Consider the following 5,125-nt stretch of genomic DNA (forward strand, 5'->3'; position numbering starts at 1 on the left):
GTGCCACTCCTAAATGGGCCCGGTGTTTGTGTCGGCCACTACGGTCGCTAATCTTACTCACACAGCTACCTCATTGCGCCTCTTTTTTTCTTTGCGTCATGTGCTGTTTGTGGAGGGTTTTTTGGAAGGGACATCCTGCGTGACACTGCAGTGCCACTCCTAAATGGGCCCGGTGTTTGTGTCGGCCACTAGGGTCGCTTATCTTACTCACACAGTCAGCTACCTCATTGCGCCTCTTTTTTTCTTTGCGTCATGTGCTGTTTGGGGAGGGTTTTTTGGAAGGGCCATCCTGCGTGACACTGCAGTGCCACTCCTAAATGGGCCCGGTGTTTGTGTCGGCCACTAGGGTCGCTTATCTTACTCACACAGTCAGCTACCTCATTGCGCCTCTTTTTTTCTTTGCGTCATGTGCTGTTTGGGGAGGGTTTTTTGGAAGGGACATCCTGCGTGACACTGCAGTGCCACTCCTAAATGGGCCCGGTGTTTGTGTCGGCCACTAGGGTCGCTAATCTTACTCACACAGCTACCTCATTGCGCCTCTTTTTTTCTTTGCGTCATGTGCTGTTTGGGGAGGGTTTTTTGGAAGGGACATCCTGCGTGACACTGCAGTGCCACTCCTAGATGGGCCAGGTGTTTGTGTCGGCCACTAGGGTCGCTTAGCTTAGTCATCCAGCGACCTCGGTGCAAATTTTAGGACTAAAAATAATATTGTGAGGTGTGAGGTATTCAGAATAGACTGAAAATGAGTGGAAATTATGGTTTTTGAGGTTAATAATAATATGGGATCAAAATGACCCCCAAATTCTATGATTTAAGCTGTTTTTTAGGGTTTTTTGAAAAAAACACCCGAATCCAAAACACACCCGAATCCGACAAAAAAAATTCGGTGAGGTTTTGCCAAAACGCGGTCGAACCCAAAACACGGCCGCGGAACCGAACCCAAAACCAAAACACAAAACCCGAAAAATTTCAGGCGCTCATCACTAGTATCTTGTCTATGTTATTTTATTCTATATATTATCTGTATAAAAATAAGTGCTATTTAATATATAATTATATTTCAACTACAAAAATTGATGAACAAGATTAGCTTTTTATATTTTGTCATATCTGTATATATCAAGTTTATGTATGATATTGACATAATAACTTTGGATTGGATTTAGCAGAATTCCCCATTATATTAAAGGTATGTACACACTGGAAGATATATCTGCCGATCAATTGATCGGCAGATATATCTATGGATAGATCGGGCAGTGTGTTGAGCATACACACTGCCCTATCCATCAGGGACTGACGTCATGTACTGTACACATGCCCGCCCAGTTCAGCTGTCAATCACCGCCGGCCGCCGCAGCATGTGTACGGGCAGTCGGCCGACCGCCGTACACACACAGCGACACGCCAATATATCGGTAGATATATTGACCGTCAGATGTGCTGCAGGGCCGACACGATACATCTGTGAACGACGGAGTTCACAGATGTATCGGCCGTACACACTGGCCGATGGATCCGTGATATATCGTCCGTTCAAGAGAACGTCCGATATATCGGCCAGTGTGTACGGGCCTTTACATTATTATGTATCTCTAATTGTCCCCATCGTTGCCTGGTAACCAGACAGCTGATCAGACCTATGAGGTTTCTTATTGGCTGCATCTGGTGTGCGCTGGTCACGTGTCAACTGCATGTCATGTGATAGCGTTCCACAGCCTCTGGGTGCGTTCCACATTTCCCACTGTGCAGCTGACCGGCTTCCTGTGTCAGCGTTCACATGGGTGGACGGTATGGACCGCTTCACAAGTGCGGACTTCCGGCCTAGCCGGTGCCCGCTCAGAAGCACTGGAGGGACAGGGGCCGCACATCTGAGACAGCTGCTAAATTAGTGACTAATGACAACTCCGGTCATGTGACCAGGAATGACCTCTGAACTTAGATTTAATTTGATAATTTATGGATAAAAAAAATATTCATGGTATGAAATACTAATGTCTGATTGCCTTTTGTCTTTCTAAAATTAGTTTGAATAATTTTATTTTATTTATTTATTAACAGTTTCTTATATAGCGCAGCATATTCCGTTGCGCTTTACAATTAGAACAACAGTAATAGAACAAAACTGGGTAAAAACAGACAGACATAGAGGTAGGAATACTATAATGTTTTTAGTGTGTTTTTTTGGATGGATAATCAAATTATTTTTAACACACCTAACAGTTCTCAGACCATTAAGGGGGTATAAATAAACCCTCTAGTGAGACTGAGCAGTACTTCTGATGAAGTTAGGTGGCCGTGCCTAGAAAAACGCGTCAAGACAACCAAACTGCCGCTGTCCTTCTCCACTTATGCAAAAGGATCCAGATATGGACTTGTAAAAACAGACTCCCTGGACTTCTCATCTAATTATTGGACCAGTGCATTACTGTGTTTTTTGGAACACCCAGTGGACTGCACCCATACAGCTTGCTTGCTGGACAATCCAATTGCTTTTGGACACCACTAAACCACGGGTAATACCACCTGTCCTAATCGGTACCTATTGGGAGCTATTGCAATATCTGTCCGCGATCCTAGTGTGGATTTGAAGGAGAGCAGTTATATCTTAATTATTTACTTCTCAGCCATACATGATTTATCATGTTTTTTAATTGAGCACTAAATTAATTAATTTTTATGTTAATAAATATTTACAATTTTATTCATCCGTTTATCTTATTGGAGATACAACCAGTTCCCGTCCCCACCCCCTTTTTTCTTGTGTAAACCTTGGTTTACTGTTGGGACTGACAATCCCTTACTGGCAGCTTTGACAGTGCATCTAGGAGTTTTTCTATATTTAATATTGTGCATAAGGCCAAAAATTACATATACATATGTCCATATAAAGTTTTGATTATGTCAAATACGAAAGGGCCTGTGAACCCGGTTCGGGGTCTAATGGAGCTGGCTGGACTGTTTTCTTAAACATAAGACGGTCTGGATGAATGAAAGTCTTTTTCATAGGTTTATTTTTGCAAAACAGAAATTACCCTGCACAGCAGGCTTAGGCCAGAGCTGGTTTGCAAGGAGAACAGGCCCTTAGGGGAAGGCTACCATGATCCAGTTGGGGAATCCTCACTGAGGGGATGTGGTAACTGTAGCAGAATGAGCAATGGGTCTTAGGCAGACTGCTGGGGTAGGCTAGCTAGGTTGGCTGAAGCTGCAGATAGGCCGAGTCTTATCCACTGAAACAGACGACCAAACATGGCTGATGCTGAAGCTCTTACTCACCAGAATACTGACTGCAAAAGACTCTCTGGATGCTGCGTTAACAAGGCTGTGAAGCACAGGATTACTACCCTGCTTCAGTGTAAGCAAGAAACATTGCACCGACAACCTGCACACCAAAAATCACCAGCTAAATACTTGCTGGTCGATGCTGATTGGCCTGAGACCACCCACAGCCCTCACAGTAGTTGATTGGTCTCCAGAGTCACATGACTAAAATCCAAGATGGCAACGCCGACGAACCGACGCCGCAGCCCTCCCGCAGCCAGCCCAGATCAGATCAGCAGCCTGTCCCTGTGAGCTCCTGCAAGCTCCCAAAGCCGCCGCTAGCAGCCCATCCCAATACCGGAGGGACCCTACCACAAGGTCCAGACTGGTAAGTCACGGCGCAACAATCCCTGGACCGTGACAGATTATTGTTTACTGATATCTACTTACACCTTTCGAGGTGGACAAGCATAGGCTGAGTGCAGTATAACAGCTGTTCACATAATTGCTAAAGTTGTGACACATCAGCTGTTATGGCTTTTAGGAGGTGTATGTCTTGTAGGCACTGGAGGTCTAGTATCAAAAAATATGTCTGATTCAACATTTGCACGTAAATATGCTTTATTGATATGCGACTTTCCTATGTACATTCTATAGGCATCTGTATCTACAGTATCTCTATATGACGAGTCAGCGATCTAGAAATAGTCAATGGTTGATTTATTTTATGTGGCAAATACTTTGCAGGCACTTCAGAATTATGCATAATACTGTATGTGACTTAATTTGCTTCCTGATGTACAGTACTTTACTCCTGTTCACTAAAGAACTATTCCTAATACAGATGTGTCTTTACATATTTTTTATCACTTCCCAGAATAACATACCTATGAACATGCAGTCCTCAAACTCATCTCAAATAGACACTTTATTTTATCTCTTAAATGATTAATTGAAGAGTTTCCAGTTCTCCTAGCACACGATTCCAAGAATAAAAAAATTAACAAAATGCCAGCTCTGCAAAATGGCAAAGCAAATTTATAAGTTTGAACTTACCTAAATTAAATATAGATACTGTTTACTGTTTCTGCAAAATATTCACATGAAAGGAAAAAGTAACTGTGTTTCTTTAAAACATTATAATCATATTGTTTTGCTGAGCAAAATGCAGGTCATACCATTCATGGCCCTTACTTCTTTTAGGCTGTATAATCATAAAACTACAGTATATCTGTAGTCTAGATAATGATTTTTCATGTAGATGATAAAAATAGTTGGTTTTAATCTCCACAGTTTATTTAAAATCTCTGTAAAGAAATTATTGTTGTAAATAGCTAGATTCATACATGATGTAACCTTGGGATTAAATATTTTATTTCAACAGTGTATATAATTTGTAATATCGGATTAGGGCCGCTTGAGGCCTAAAAATATTGTGTTTCTGCTGAGAATAAATATAACCCTTAGGGTCAAACGGGACATATATTGAGAGGCCACTTGCATCTGTCACTGTTATTAGATGGTTTCTAATGGATTGCACCTTACTGGTTAAGCAGTAGACACTGAGCCACATTTCAATACACTGACCACTGTTAGAAAAGCATTATAGGTCAATTCTACAAATATAGGGCCTAATTGAGGTTGTATAGCAGTGTGCGCTCCGTTTCCAGGGAGGAGACGGAGCGTTGTTGGGGCGGTGCGTCGCGAATGGGGGGCGGAAGGGGCCAAATGGGGGCATGTTGGGGGGTGATCACGGCGGCTGCATGACATCACACGCAGCCACCTCGATCGAGAACATGGCGGCGGGACTCCTGCGGGCACAGCTAAGCTGCACCGGCAGGAGGCTTCCTCAGTTCCTGCTAAC

Source organism: Pseudophryne corroboree, chromosome 4 (assembly GCF_028390025.1).
Source record: "Pseudophryne corroboree isolate aPseCor3 chromosome 4, aPseCor3.hap2, whole genome shotgun sequence".
In the NCBI taxonomy this organism is placed as follows: domain Eukaryota; kingdom Metazoa; phylum Chordata; class Amphibia; order Anura; family Myobatrachidae; genus Pseudophryne; species Pseudophryne corroboree.